General features: G+C 37.5%; 1 protein-coding gene and 1 non-coding gene across 3 annotated transcripts in view; one reads left to right on the top strand and one right to left on the bottom strand.

The window, feature by feature from the left end:
• Positions 1-16,938, bottom strand: part of ANO3 (anoctamin 3) — a 486,839-nt gene that overhangs the window by 407,407 nt on the left and 62,494 nt on the right. The window contains exons 4-5 of one of the 2 annotated variants that reach the window (XR_014069159.1): positions 4,075-4,204; positions 542-715 (exon numbers count right to left, since the gene is read on the bottom strand). The exons of the other annotated variant lie outside the window; for it this stretch is intronic. The gene's annotated coding sequence lies outside the window, so the exon portion shown is untranslated. Of the gene's footprint in view, positions 1-541; positions 716-4,074; positions 4,205-16,938 lie in introns of those variants that run through there. 2 annotated transcript variants of the gene reach the window in all.
• Positions 4,866-4,937, top strand: TRNAC-GCA (transfer RNA cysteine (anticodon GCA)). The gene has a single exon. It is a non-coding gene; the product is annotated as a tRNA-Cys (tRNA).

Genomic DNA, 16,938 nt, shown 5'->3' with positions numbered 1-16,938 from the left:
CAAACACAGGCATACACAGACACACAAGTGAATGCTTTTAAGGCATCATATTCTGTGGTCAGTCTACATCATTGCATCCCCTGAGAACAACCTCCTCCTTGCTTTTAAAAAAGTCTGTCCCACTTTAAAATGTCTTTCCTTTTCTACTCTCTTTGGGCCTTATTGATCCATTCTTCTGAAAGTCCAGAACACACATCCTCGATCACTGATTTTTCCATTGACATACACTATAATCAACAGTTACCTCATTTCTCCCTTCAGTAATCACTCTCAACTTTAAAGCAGCTGTGTGTGCTACTGAGCGTTAAATTCTAAGTTACACTGCACAGAAGACAGAAATCCCTTCCGCTTAAAAAGTGGTATAATACAGTGTGTCAGCTTTCCAGGACAGCTTAGCAAAATTTAATTAATTCATCATGAGACTGAGGTACAATATTAAAGTTCTAATTTGACTTTCCAAAATGATCCTAAATTCCTTCCTGTTCTCTAACACCTGACCACTTATATTGGGAGAGGGAAGAACACTGCTACCACTTCTTACCTCACTGGACCTGGGAGGTGAAAGGGTGTGCTCATTCCCATCATTTTGATGGCCCCATATTCTGTGAAGGTCCTCAGCAATACTGAGGCTGGAGTCATGCATGAGATACAGATGTTCCAACAGGTAGGGCTGAGTAAGATGGCATGAGGTGTAGAGAATTCAGGAATTTGACATCTGTGGAGGATGAATATCTAGTGAGGATGAGGATTAAAACAGTGGCCAAGTCCAGATCGGGGAAGGGTATATATCAGAAACTCTAGGGGAAGACTAACACAGATAAAGAGATATTATGACATAGAAGCACAGACTGTAAGCCCAGGAAGAGATTCTTCTCTAGCTTAACTTTCAGTAAACTAAAGACTAAAATTAAACTGACATGGACACATCCACACAGTGACTGTACTGCAAAACTCCCATGCAGACGCTCCTTCTTCTTAGTTTTCTTCTCCTTCTTCGTAGCCATCTATCAAGATCCTAATACTGATCACGTTCAGGGTGAGACAAGGATAAGAGCCTAAGACTGAAAGGACAGCTTGAGCTAATTTTGGATATTCATGGATAAGAAAGAATGAGGCAAGGGATGCAGTGCTATCTAGAATGTCAAGAAGAATAGGGTTGATACCAGCCCAGGCAGTACACACATACATATACACAGATACTACTGCTTGTGTATCAAAGTACACTTACACACAGTACATTGTATATTGCAGATATTTGTATACTGTGCAATGGATTGCCATATATATATATATATATATAATAATATATATATATATATATATATGTATACACGGCTACTCAGTGAGTGTTAATGTAATGAATGTCTTCTCTAACAGTCAACTAAAAGAAGATACCATGTTTTAATCTCCTTTTAATTAATTCCTATCCTTGTATTATACAATGTTTTACATTTTAGTAGGTCACACATTATATTGTCGATCCATAAACAATTCATTCCCTGGAGCTTCCAAAAATTCCACCTATTCTTTCTCTTCATCATGTCTCTGTGATGAAATAAATGGTCACTTTCAATTCAAATTTAAGACAGTTTGCATATGTATTTTATGGAGCTAACAGGATGCTACTTTCTAAAAACTAATTTATTTTATTTTTAGTTTTCTAAAAACTCATTTTTAAAGAATCCATATAATAAGGACATCAGATAAATTGAGAACAGTTTCATTTGACTTTCAAGACAAAGCCAGAAGAAAAAATGACAAAGCTCTCTATGATTATTCTATAGTATTTCATTTGAAATTATGAAATACGTAGCATTTTGGATGTAGAAGTTAGGTAACTTCCAAAATCCACACTCTGGATTCGGCTACAGAACTGACCTCTTCTTTATGCCCTTCTGTTTCAAGACTTGTCTCCATTGTGGCCTTGGAAATGGAATGTGCATTCTGAAATTTGACTGGCTGGAGCCAAATATTCAGTGGAAAGGAACAAAAATAAAGCACTGAATTGTGCTTATCTACTGAGGAATAATCTACCAAGAATAGCAAGGAGAGATAAGAAAGCCTTCCTCAGCAATCAGTGCAAAGAAATAGAGGAAAACAACAGATTGGGAAAGACTAGAGATCTCTTCAAGAAAATTAGAGATACCAAAGGAACATTTCATGCAAAGATAGGCTCGATAAAGGACAGAAATGGTATGGACCTAACAGAAGCAGAAGATATTAAGAAGAGGTGGCAAGAATACACAGAAGAACTGTACAAAAAAGATCTTCATGACCCAGATAATCACGATGGTGTGATCACTCACCTAGAGCCAGACATCCTGGAATGCGAAGTCAAGTGGGCCTTAGAAAGCATCACTATGAACAAAGCTGGTGGAGGTGATGGAATTCCAGTTGAGCTATTTCAAATCCTCAAAGGTGATGCTGTGAAAGAGCTGCACTCGATATGCCAGCAAATTTGGAAAACTCAGCAGTGGCCACAGGACTGGAAAAGGTCAGTTTTCATTCCAATCCCAAAGAAAGGCAATGCCAAAGAATGCTCAAACTACCGCACAATTGCACTCATCTCACATGCTAGTAAAGTAATGCTCAAAATTCTCCAAGCCAGGCTTCAGCAATACGTGAACCGTGAACTTCCAGATGTTCAAGCTGGTTTTAGAAAAGGCAGAGGAACCAGAGATCAAACTGCCAATATCCACTGGATCATCGAAAAAGCAAGAGAGTTTCAGAAAAACATCTATTTCTGCTTTATTGACTATGCCAAAGTCTTTGACTGTGTGGATCACAATAAACTGTGGAAAATTCTGAAAGAGATGGGAATACCAGACCATCTGCCCTGTCTCTTGAGAAACATGTATGCAAGTCAGGAAGCAACAGTTAGAACTGGACATGGAACAACAGACTGGTTCCAAATAGGAAAAGGAGTACGTCAAGGCTGTATATTGTCACCCTGCTTATTTAACTTATATGCAGAGTACATCATGAGAAACGTTGGGCTGGAGGAAACACAAGCTGGAATCAAGATTGCCGGGAGAAATATCAATAACCTCAGATATGCGGATGACACCACCCTTATGGCAGAAAGTGAAGAAGAACTAAAGAGCCTCTTGATGAAGGTGAAAGAGGACAGTGAAAAGGTTGGCTTAAAGCTCAACATTCAGAAAACTAAGATCATGGCATCTGGTCCCATCACTTCATGGGAAATAGATGGGGAAACAGTGGAAACAGTGTCAGACTTTATTTTTTTGGGCTCCAGAATCACTGCTGATGGTGATTGCAGCCATGAAATTAAAAGACGCTTACTCCTTGGAAGGAAGGTTATGGCCAACCTAGATAGCATATTTAAAAGCAGAGACATTACTTTGCCAACAAAAGTCCGTCTAGTCAAGGCTATGGTTTTTCCAGTGGTCATGTATGGATGTGAGAGTTGGACAGTGAAGAAAGCTGAGCACCGAAGAATTGATGCTTTTGAACTGTGGTGTTGGAGAAGACTCTTGAGAGTGCCTTGGACTGCAAGGAGATCCAATCAATCCATCCTAAAAGAGATCAATCCTGGGTGTTCATTGGAAGGTCTGATGTTGAAGCTGAAACTCCAATACTTTGGCCACCTCATGTGAAGGGTTGACTCATTGGAAAAGACCCTAATGCTGGGTAGGATTGGGGGCGGGAGGAGAAGGGGACGACAGAGGATGAGATGGTTGGATGGCATCACTGACTCGATGGACATGGGTTTGGGTGGACTCCGGGAGTTGGTGATGGACAGAGAGCCCTGGCTTGCTGCAATTCATGGGGTCGCAAAGAGTCGGACACGACTGAGCGACTGAACTGAACTGAACTGAGGAATCAGATAAGAATTTTGGAGAAAACAATGGCAGAATAGATAAAGGGGGAAGATAATTTCTTCAGTGTTAATGGACAATAAACCAACAATGATGAGATCAAGATTCTTGAATTACTAGAAATGTTTCGATGAATATTGCCGTATCGTTGTCTTTTTGAAATTAGTCATAAATCACTCTCAAGGGAATCTGATCTAAAAGGCATATAGTTGCATGAATTAAGTAGGGAACTCACAGTGATATAGATATTTGTAGAATACTTTGTGGTTTTCAGATTCATTATCCTTAGTCACCATAGCAATTAATGAATGGCCCAGCAATTTTTCATTTGAGAAGCCACAGGGAGTAAATAAGTAGGCAAAACACTGAAATGGGAAATGGGGAGATGTCACATATTTATTAAACACTTATTTTAAGTCCCTTCTCTGCACAAGGTATTTTTTCACACATTTTCTCAATCCCATAGACAGTTCTATAAAGCGGGCATCCCACTGAGAACAGGAAGAAAATTATTAAGTAACCTGTACAAGTTCTGTAATCTACTGTGTGTCTGAATCATAGTCAGAGCTTCCTATGATGAAGCCCATGTCGTGCCTCTTACTCGTCATGAGCCCTGGGAATTAGAAGACACTTGAAGTTTTGACAATGTAGGATATAAAACATTATAGACTGACCTCTGTATCCAATTATTTGTGTGATCTTAGACAAGCTACACATGCTGTCTTGGTCCCACTCTCATATTTTCACATAAGAGAAGATTATAGATCTATTACTACCCATTGACAAGTACAGTTCAGTCCAGCTAATCCAGATAATGCCTGAACATCACTAGTATCTCAGCTTCCTTATGTAACACATTATTCAACATTCAGAGAAGACATCCCACTTCTAAAAGCTAGATCACCTCAATTTATTCTAAATTTACTGAAGTATAGTTGATTATCAATATTATATGTTTCTGGTGTACAATATAATCATTCACAATTTATAAATATTATACTCCATTTATAGTTATTATGTTGGGCTTCCCTGGTGGCTCAGACGGTAAAGCGTCTGCCTGCAGTGCGGGAGACCCAGGTTCAATCCCTGGCTTGGGAAGATCCTCTGGAGAAAGAAACGGCAACCCACCCCCGTACTCTTGCCTGGAAAATTCCATGGACAGAGGAGCCTTGTAGGCTACAGTCCATGGGGTCACAAAGAGTCAGACACGACTGAGCGACTTCACTTCTTCATAGTTATTATAAAACACTGGCTAATATTCCCTTTACCGTACAAATATGCTTGTTGCTTATTTATTTTATACATAGTAGTTTGTACCTCTTAATCCCCTACCGTGTCCCTCCCTTTCTGCTCTCCCCACTGGTAACCATTGGTTTGTTCTCTATCTCCGTGAGTCTGTTCCTTTTTTGTTATATTCATTAGTTTATGGGCTTCTCTGGTGGCTCAGATGGTAAAGAATCCACCTGCAACGTGGGAGACCTGGGTTCGATTCCTGGGTTGGGAAGATCCCCTGGAGGAGGGCAAGGCAACCCACTCCAGTACTGTTGCCTGGAGAATCCCCATGGACAGAGGAGCCTGGCAGGCTACAGTCCATGGGGTCGCAAAGAGTCGGACACAACTGAGTGACTAAGGACATTACTTTACGTTTTAGACTCCATAAACAGTCTTTCTCTGTATGACTTATGTCACTAAGCATAATATTACTCTGCAGGTCTATCCATGTTGCAAAAGCTAGACGATTTCCTGCCTACTTTGACCTAGAGTGGGAGAAAAAGACAAGTTTAATAACACAGAAAAAAGCTCAAGTCTCCCTTTCCCAATCTCATTTTAAGTGAAGTGTTATAAAATTCCCAACTTCTCCTGATGATATCCTGAGAAGAGAACACTGCTTAATGTCAATCCAACTATGTAAATGCTAAAACTAACATGGCCTCACTGAACCCAAGACATTTGACTCCATAAAAAGCACTGAGCACCTCTGTCATCATGGGGCTGTGTGTGCTTATGTCTGACTCTTTGTAATCCCTTGGACTGTGGCCCACCAGGCTCCTCTGTCCATGGGATTCTCCAGGTAAGAATACTGAAGTGGTGCCATGTCCTCCTCCAGGAGATCTTCCCAACCCAGGGATTAAACCCAGGTCTCCCGCATTGCAGGCAGATTCTTTATCATCTGAGCCACCAGGGAAGCCCATTACCATGGGCCATCAACACCCAAACAACCAGCAGAAACCAGGATTCTGATGCATCCGATACATTTTTTTTTCTTGCTTTGTTTTCTTGTCAGTGCCTCACAAACTTTCCTCTAGAAATGTTTCTCATGTTAGAAAAGCAAATGCTCACAAACATCTCTAGGTTAACAGGAATTTTCTTTGAAATCTAACATCTTATTATACAAATTAATCTAGGTATTTATTCACTTCCTATCAAATTTTCCTTTTTAATATTAAAATTTCATAAGATTACTTATCAAGTAAAATAAATGCTCCTGAAATGTGTGATGTTAATTCTCTGCAGTCATATATCCCTGTGGAAAACTGTACCTAAACTGAGAAGCTCAGTTCTCACTACACAGATTCTACAATTTGTCTCATATGGATTACAATCCCCAGCACATGGTCAGTCATCATATTGTGGAACACCATGATAGTATATAACCTACCTTGTTACCTTATATAATGTACTTAAAATAACAAAATTTCCTAAATATTTACTGTGTCTGCTTAGTCGCTCGGTCATGTCCGACTCTTTGTGACCCCTTGGACTGCAGCCCCACCAGGCTTCTCTGTCCATGGGGGATTCTCCAGGCAAGAATACTGGAGTGGGTTGCCATGCTCTCCTCCAGGGGATCTTTCCAACCCAGGGATCGAACCCAGGTCTCCCGCATTGTAGGTGGATTCTTTACCATATGAGCCAGCAGGGAAGTCCAGATACTTACTCGTTATAGGCTAACTAGTTATAGGCTAACTACTAAGCATTGTGCTAAATGCCTTTTTGGTATTATTTCACTTACTCTTCTTAACTAAAGCTCAGGAAAGCCCAGATACTTATTAGTTATAGGCTAACTACTAAGCATTGTGCTAAATGCTTTTTTGGTATTATTTCACTTACTATTCTTAACTACTCTGTGAAATAGAGATTTTTTAATGGGCTTCGGCTTCCCTGGTGGCTCAGCTGGTTAAAAATGTGCCTACAATGCGGGAGACCTGCTTTCAATCCCTGGGTTGGGAAGATCCCCTGGAGAAGGGAACGGCTACTCACTCCAGTATCCTGGCCTGGAGAATTCCATGGACTGTACAGTCCATGGAGACACCAAGAGTCGGAAGCAACTGAGCAACTTTCACTCTCATTCTTAACTATTCTGTGAAGTAGAGATTATTTTATTCTGTTTATGAGGAAACAGAAACACACAGAGATTCACTGAAATTTTCTTAAGTCGCATAACTAAGAAATATCAGAGCAACCTCTGGACTCTAGCTTGATTCTAGGGTCTAAAGCGACTGCCTCTCTATTGCTTTATATTATGAATAACGATTTTACTTTATATAGGGTACCGGATTATCTGCTAAGTTCCATTTCTAGGTAGACAACTTCTGTATCAAGAAGTTGTTGTTCAGTTTAAATGTATAGTTCAAAAAATTACAAAAATAAATGCTAGCAACTTTTGAATTTACTTACAAGAAGTAGAAAATAAAACTATTAAATCTAAGATTATCATTATGGTTTGTATTTTCTACTCATAAACTGGAGCAAGAACTTTCTGCACAGAATTTTCAGATAACATGAACAAGTATATTTGAGTTTTGAGAACTCAAATTACAGACCAAGAAAAAGCAAAGACCAAGCAAAAGCAAAGAACAAAGCACAAAGAAAAGCAAAGAACAAGAAAAAAGTTCAAATTTCAGAATGTGTAAGATACAAATATGGGAAACAAGAGAGTAGAGTTCATTGGTCATCTAAGAACAGGCAAAATGCCACTATCAATAACAGCATCCACCACAGCTGACTCAAGGGATAAGCAATGGTTGCTCCAATGCCCTTGGTTTAGATGAAAAGTGCCCGAGTCAGGCAGCACCATGAGTTTTGAAAAGGCACAAGAGTAAGGGTGAGAACATAGCCACAGGAACATGGAAGATCAGAAACCAATGATGAGTTTCTCCAGCATGCAAATTTATATTAAGCAATAAATAGTCCAAATTTATGATAACTTGCAGGACTTTGTAGACCCTCAAACAAAGACCCTTATTATTTTTTAATCAAATGCTTATGAAAAAAGATCAAAGAATCTTTGAAAAGAGGCACAAGTCCCTTGTTTTTCAAATGAGGAAACAAGTTCAGAGTGGCCTTTTCTTGATGAATCTGTGCATTGCCTGCTCTCAGGCAATGGGTCCTACGTGGGGTTCATCCCACAACAGCGCAAGCAGTTGGGCAGTGATTTAATCAGAAACCAATTAGGGCATAGTTTTGAGTTGGAGAGGTAGCACTGTATACTTTTCCTGTTTCAGTTCAGTTCAGTCACTCAGTCATGTCCGACTCTTTGCGACCCCATGAACTGCAGCACGCCAGGCCTCTCTGTCCATCACCAACTCCCGGAGTCTACCCAAACCCATGTTCATCGAGTCAGTGATGCCATCCAACCATCTCATCCTCTGTCGTCCCCTTCTCCTCCTGCCCCCAATCCTACCCAGCATTAGGGTCTTTTCCAATGAGTCAACCCTTCACATGAGGTGGCCAAAGTATTGGAGTTTCAGCTTCAACATCAGACCTTCCAATGAACACCCAGGATTGATCTCTTTTAGGATGGATTGATTGGATCTCCTTGCAGTCCAAGGCACTCTCAAGAGTCTTCTCCAACACCACAGTTTTCTTGTTTACTGAGTGATTTTCTGTGTAGTGCCAGAGTTGGAGGAGAGGTGAAAGTTTGGGCATATCAGCAAAAGCAGCATGTGTTTGGAACTGACAACAGCTATGTCTCACTTTTCATGCTTAAACATCAGTATGTTCTATATTTTTTTCCTGAAAACTTAGCTTAGAGCCTATTTATCAACTTGATTCAATGATTCCATGAGATATAAAACATCTTCTAACAAATCTCTGTGTTTCAACAGATCCTACTACATAAAAATATTCTCTCTCCATTGTATAATTATCTTCCTGTTGATTTCTACACTTTTGCTATTGTTACAGTTTTTAATACATGGCCCTTTCTCTTTTCTCTGATTGTTACCTTTTTGATGCCCACAGACATTTTGATGCCTACAGGCATCATTATTTGTCCTTTCTTTCCTTTCTGCTAACTCCAACCTTTAAATAGATGGGGCATCTGTTTGTTGGGTGCCCCTTTGTTTTCCCTGAATTATCCTCTTTCTTGTAAGGTTGTAAAACGATTTCTTCTTCTGAGAAAGTAAAACATAATGAAGCTCATAAAAGTGCCAGGTGCAGTTTTACCTGGATATAGTAAATGACCATTGATGTGTGCATACTGGCTATTTCTATATATGGAAGGGTTTTGTTGGAAATAAGGTTAGGTATTTGGAGGGCTAGGGAGAACAATGACTGCAAAAACAGTGCTAAAGATGACTATCCTCAACATCCTGAACAAGTGTCTTGAGTATCTAATGTTTTCATGTGGGCCTCTATGCTAGGACCCCAGCGTGAGGATGAGATTGGAATAGAGGGTTGTGGAAATGCTGTGGAAGTCAAATGGAGACTTGAAATTTTTCAAATATTAAGAAACCTATATTTAACCAAGGACTCTGGCACAATTTAGCTCCCTCTATGTCTATTTTCATGTAAGCTTTTTCTCATTTTTCTTAAGTATATGAAAACGATTATACTCCTGATATGCATTCATATGTCATTGTAAAAGTAATACATGATTAATCCAGGAAGTTTGGAAAGCATACAACAAAAAAAGGTAAATTTTATTGGAATCCTAACCCTCAGGACTAACAGATTTTACTATTTTGGTATGTTTTTCTTGTATTTTTTGCTCAAATCTCATGTAATTATAAATATCCACACAAAACTTGTATGAAACATCTGCATATAATTTTATCACCTCATTTAATATTATGCCTTGAGCATTTTCCATTACCAACAGCATTTTCTTCATTAATTATTTTATGAGTCTCTAACATTCCTTCTTGGGAGATATGTTATAGTTTAATCGTTTAATGAATTCAACACTGTTGGACTCTTAGTTCTCATTATCTCTATTAAAAGCAACACTGCAATGAGCGTTTTTGCTCCATTATTTCTGTGTATGTCCCTGATTTTATCTGAAACAAATTCTTAGAAGTTGCATTTCTGAATCAAAGCTATATATGATTTGAAATCTATCTGAAAAATAATGTCAAATTTCTTTCCAGAATAATTTACTCCTGGACTTCTATCCTCCTGCTTAAATCTCTAAAAATAGTGATTTTCAATTTTGTTTCTACCTTTACACATGCAAATACACCCATATATGCAGACTTAATTAATTCACAGTGTACATCTGTACCCCACTACTTTATCTCCTGCTTTAAAAAAAAAAAAAAGAGCATTGGAGTTAAAGTGAGATTGACTAACTGTAAGAAAATCTTGAATCTATTGTAAAGAGATAATTCTCACAAGCTGCAATACCTAAGTACATTTTCTGTAATTGGTCATAAATTATTAGGTAGCATGTGTGACTCCATACGTCAGATATGAACACACCCATTACTTTAGAAAGAGCTTCCTGTCAATTGCTTCCGAGAAAGAGTTTTATGAATAAAGATTAAAGGCTATGTATCATTATGTCAACCTGAGAACATTATCATAAAAAAACATTTCACTACAAGTCTTAATTTAAAAAAATAAAATAAAATGCTGGGTAAGCCAAAGTACTGAAACTTAGTCCAAAAAACTGAAGCAAAATTTTTTTTCATCTGGTATCAGGAAGACAAGACACCAGAAATCATTGGAGGAGAGATATCTATATATCAGCAACTATCTTTATCTCTATTCATTTTAGTGAATTCCACCAATTATTATGCACTAATGCAATGGCCACATAAGCACTCCTTGTATGTTAAAAAAGTGAAAGGTCACTTTTTAAAAAAAAACTTTTATTTAACAAATTGTGTGTGAGAGTTTCAGGCAAACAGCAAAGGGACTCAGCCATACACAGGCATGTATCCATTCCCCCTCAAACCCCTCTCCCATTCAGACTGCCACATAACATTGAACAGAGTTCCCTGGGCTGTACACTAGGTACTTATTGATTATTCATTTTAAATATAGCAGTGTGTACAAGCCCATCCCAAAGTCCCTAAATATCCCTTCCCCCTATCCTCCCCTGCCCCAACCCCTGGCAATCATAAGCTCTTTTTCAGTTTCAAAGTCTGTGAGTCTGCTTCTGTTTTGTAAGTAAGTTCATTTCTATCACTCCTTTTGTGAATTAAGTCAGACAGAGAAAGGGAAATATCATGTCATCCCTTATATGTGGAATCTAGAAAGGCCACTTTTTAAATCATTATTTTGAATTATAATGCTGCTGCTGCTAAGTCACTTCAGTCATGTCCCACTCTGTGCGACCCCATAGACGGCAGCCCACCAGGCTCCGCCATCCCTGGGATTCTCCAGGCAAGAACACTGGAGTGGGGTGCCATTTCCTTCTCCAGTGCATGAAAGGGAAAAGTGAAAGTGAAGTCGCTCAGTCGCGTCCGACTCTTAGCGACCCCATGGACTGTAGCCTACCAGGATTATAATAGATGTACTCAATTCCTAGTAGAATATTTTCAGCAAGCACTTAACAAAATGATGGTTGTTGGGGTTATTTCATTTTACAACATCACATTAACTTTTCATTTTACCAGGGCAGCCAAAGTACACATATTATATGACCCTAGATTGCTCTTCTTGAGACAGAATGAGCTGAAGGTCCCTAGGCAGAGCCATTAGGAGATCAGAGTTATATTAAAACATTACACAAAGGAAGTGAAGATTTCTATCAGTTGGTCCATCTTTGTAAAGTTATATTAGGAACAAGTAATGCTGGTCCCTCTGTTCACAGAGCTCTCTGTTGGTCCCTCTTGAGGGAAGAGAAGTACAACATGTCTCTTATCTTGTAGAAGTTTATTCTCTATTTGACAAAATTACATTGAAAGCTACACCCATTGAAATGAAAGATTAAATGCAAAAAGTAAACACTTTACATTGAAATCAGTGCCATAGAAATGGGTATAAAGAACCTCCAATATAGAGAAAATGAATATTTTATATAAAAGACAAGAAGAAGGACTTTTTAGAAGGATATGAATCTGAATTTATCTGAGGGTGATCTGTAGGTGTAAGAAAAACAGGAAGACACTCTGGAAAGTATATAAATGGATCAACAGCCATTAAACAAAAGTTGCTGACAAAAGAGTTCTAGTTGATTGCAAATGGTTATGATCAGCAATTATCTGGAAAAAAATGCCATAATATATGATCACCGAAAGGGGCCTTTGGCAATAAACCTCTCTTTGCCATTAACAAAAACATTGGTTCTCAGTCTTTGGTGAATAGAGTCGTAATATGAGAAGGTTCTAAAATCTAGATTTCTGTATTATAACCAGAGTGTACATGTAATGGGTCAGGGATGGGATCCAAGAGTATTCACGTATTACAAGATTCTAATGCGAGTGCTCTGTGGGCTACACCGTGGCTTCAAGAACTACCTCTCTAAAGCACTGTCCTGCAGTTCATAGGTTCCTGCCCTGAATGACACTGGCAGGATGAGACAGTAACCTGTTTCAATCACACATATGGATTTTTTCATAACCAGATTTAGACAGCAAAATTTAGAGCAGACACTGGGCCTTCCAAGTACATTTCTCACAAAGACTAGCAGAGAGCTGGACACAGAGCAGACATTTAATAAAAACGAACAGTTGGTGATGTTTGTATGACTATAAATAGTCATGTGGCAGCTGGTCATAGTTCTAAGCATCTCAAAAAGGTTAGGACCTCTAATTACTTCTAACTGAACAAAACTCTTTTTGTAGAGTGGCCTGTCTTCTACTTTTTGATCAGAGATAGTCTTCTGGGCTGACAGTAGTTGGATGCTCATCCTCATATCCCAAGGTCAGAGAACACAGAGTCTATTCTTTGGAATTCCTTGAATATCCTTAGTAGTCAGGCTCTTAATTTTTTAAGACAAAAAAATAATCATTGAAAAGCCCATCTGATAAAAGCCCAAACCACCCATGATGATAAAAAGATTGTTTTTATGCTTAGCACAACTAGAATTTCAGCAGAGTGGTCAGTCATTTCTGGGTTCCAGAACACTTCCAAAAAAATAACAATTGTAAAATTCTCTAAAAAACACAGTGACAGAATGTGTATGTACATGTGTGCCTGTGTATGTGATTATGTGGTTTGATGGAGGTACTGTGTAATATTTATCATGGGTTTATGTTTACTCCTCTGATTTCTACTGAATGGTGCAATGCTGTTTTGAAAATACAGCATTTGTTTGAGATCCTATGAGACCTTAAAATCTGCTTTCTAAGGAAAGCACAATAATTAATTGTTTTATGACTCAGTTATACTTCAGTGGAGTAAATTTATTTTCACTTGGTATCAGGGAGACATGATACTAAGAAATCTTTGAAGGAAGATAACTACTTTAGTGTGAAATGCAATAGATGAGAAATCATGAGACCCAGCTTCTCATCTTCATCTTTGGTATTAAGTAGCAGTATGACTGAATAAATCATTTCAAGTTAATCCTCAGCTACAAACAAAAGAAAGCAGAAAGGATGTTTGTTTGCCTCAAGATGTTACTGTAAATGCACAATACACAAGCACCTTGCTAAGACATTTGAATTTTTTTTAAATAAAAATTTAGAGAAGGAAGCAAGTCTCTTATGGAAATAAATCAGAGGCAATTTTTTAAAGTATAGCAATAATGTCAGCTTTTAGTATTTAATGATAGTTGGTCAGAAGTTAGGATTAGTTTACCAGAAATCATTAGAATTGAATAAGCTTCCTAATTTAGACAGGAAAAAATGATTTAAAATGATTAATACTATTAAAAGATTCTGTGCTTCACCAAATATATAGAACACATTTGAAATGAACGTACTAATTATTTAAAACCAGCAATGTAAACAGTTAATTTCAGTAGACCAAGTAGTCATTCCTAGATTAACAAGTTACTTGTCATATTTTTTCTTGCAAAGATACCAGCTCAACCATTCTTAATTGAAAAACTAGATTTGAAATATGACAGGTGATTACAACACTATTGAATCTCTCCATTCTTCTGAACAGTACTGGAAGAATAAAATGAGAGTAGAAGTGTCTGGAAAGCAATTAACATAGTAAATACTGTTGTTTTTCATATTTTTCATTATAATCATAGCAGCAATAATGGTACTTATAGTAGCATAGTGGCAATAACATGTGGAATTGGAAAAAGCCTGGATTTAAGTCCTTGGTTTGCCACTTACTAAAATTTCACTGTTAGATATGCAGTTTCTTTATTTGTAAAACGGGAATAATAAAATGATTTCATCTACAGAGTGGTTGTAAAATTCAAATGTAAAAGAGCTCTGAAAATTATGAAGTTCATTGCATATGCTGACACTCACTGTTATAACTTACATGTAAATATACACTTTATCCTTACCCATTTTCATATTACTGGCTTTACCAAGCTTAATGATATGTATTGGAAATGTTCTAAATCTGTTTTTATTAAGCTTTTTTATAATTATCAGTGGCCTTCAAGATCAACTAATCTATTCTAGATATTGTATAGATTAGGAAAATCATCCAGAAGAGATGTTAAAATCTTGTCTAAGGTGGTTTACTTTGAGGTGACTTAGTGGGACCCTATCCTGATTTTTTATTAGAGTTCTCATTATTTCATTAGTTACATAATGTATTCTTTAAATCTTCAAAGCAAATCTTGCAGGATATTGGAAATGTTCTATGTAAAAGTGTTTTGGGGCTAATAAACATGCACAGTTCTAGATTAAATAAATTTAACAAACTTCTTCAAAGTTGAATCACATACATTCTTGAATATGTTAGACTGCATTGTATGAAACTCTAGAAAAAAGTTTTACTATATAATGGCCAAAATCTTTCAACCATTGAAATGTATTTTATGCTGTTGCCTAAGTGAATTATAGATCACATTGGTCAAAATGTTACTTTATCACACTGGAAGTTACATGACTACCAGTGGGACATACCTGGTTTTGGAAAGGAATAATAGATGAAGAACAAAACGATCTTCAACTCTTCAGAATTAGCACTGTATACTTACCACCACTGTGAAATATTTGTATAAGTACTTATGTGAATTATATATACATTGTTTCAATATGCAGCCCATTGGTCCAAATGGATGTTTACTGGTTTGCTTTCACATAATTAGGATAACTGACACAACTTCTTTTTCAATAGAATATGATTTATGTTAACAGGTTATTATCTAATTGTACTGAGGAATGCCATGTCTGCATCATGCAGCAACACGTTAATTTGAAACTAGAAAAACAGTTCATGAAAAATAGAAATAGTAAGAGTCCCTGAGGAGGTGGCAAAAAAGCAAACATTCAGAAGCATCAAGGATACAGAAAACAGATGTAAAGACAGAGCAATAAGTCAATCTAATTGAGACCTCGACATCCACACAGGCAGACACTATAGACAAGGGGAGAAGACATCCTTTAAAATTGCATCCAGGTTTCCTACAGTCTGCAGTAGTCATGTCTTCTTTCTGCTATATTATAATAACCACAACATGAACAAATGATCTGCTTCCTAAATTGCAGGCTTCTAACGAACAAGTAGAGCCAATCACCAAAAAGTCACAATAATCAAAGAAACAATTAGGTTTAAATAAGTTTTTATAACATATAGATGCTTAACAGATTGTTACAGAAAGTTAAAGATGTGTAGATTTTATAAACATCTAAAATCAGTGGTAACCACTCTTTGTATTTATGTACATATAATTTGTTTCTTACTGTTCATGTTGGCACATATGTCAAATGTGAACCACTGTTCTCACAGCAGGAAACGATCCATTATTCCACTACACATTTCTTAAGGTGTATGAAATATCTGTTGATTGACTAGTAGTGTGATATGGACATAATATTATCTAACTCTCCATAGAAAGGCAATGCCAAAGAATGCTCAAACTATCGCACAATTGCACTCATCTCACACGCTAGTAAAGTAATGCCCAAAATTCTCAAAGCCAGCCTTCAGCAATACGTGAACCGTGAACTTCCAGATGTTCAAGCTGGATTTAGAAAAGGCAAAGGAACAGAGATCAAATTGCCAACATCCATTGGATCATCAAGAAAGCAAGAGAGTTCCTGTATGGCAAAACCAAAACAATGTTGAAAGGGTAAAAAATAGATAAATAAACTAATTTAATAAAAAAAAAAAACTAAAAAAAAAAAGAAAGAAAGAGAGTTCCAGAAAAGCATCTATTTCTGCTTTATTGACTATGCCAAAGTCTTTGACTGTGTGGATCACAATAAACTGTGGAAAATTCTGAAAGAGATGGGCATACCAGACCACCTGACCTGCCTCTTGAGAAACCTGTATGCAGGTCAGGAAGCAACAGTTAGAACTGGACATGGAACAACAGACTGGTTCCAAGTAGGAAAAGGAGTACGTCAAGGCTGTATATTGTCACCCTGCTTATTTAACTTATATGCAGAGTACATCATGAGAAACACTGGGCTGCATCAAGCATAAGCTAGAATCAAGATTGCCAGGAGAAATATCAATAACCTCAGATATTCAGATGACACCACCCTTATGCCACAAAGTGAAGAAGAACTAAAGAGCCTCTTGATGAAAATGAAAAAGGAGAGTGACAAAGTTGGCTTAAAACTCAACATTCAGAAAACAGATCATAGCATCTGGTCCCATCACTTCATGACAAATAGATGGGGAAACAGTGGAAAGAGTGACATTTTATTTTGGGGGGCTCCAAAATCACTGCAGATGGTGACTGCAGCCATGAAATTAAAAGATGCTTGCTCCTTGAAAGAAAAGTTATGACCATCCTGCAAAGCATATTAAAAAGCAGAGACATTATTTTGCCAACACAGGTCCA

Source organism: Giraffa tippelskirchi, chromosome 11, assembly GCF_054371585.1.
Source record: "Giraffa tippelskirchi isolate mGirTip1 chromosome 11, T2T-mGirTip1v1.2.pri, whole genome shotgun sequence".
Taxonomy (NCBI): Eukaryota; Metazoa; Chordata; class Mammalia; order Artiodactyla; family Giraffidae; genus Giraffa; species Giraffa tippelskirchi.
The sequence above is the reverse complement of the archived record's forward strand: the minus strand, read 5'-3'. Positions and strand labels throughout refer to the sequence as shown.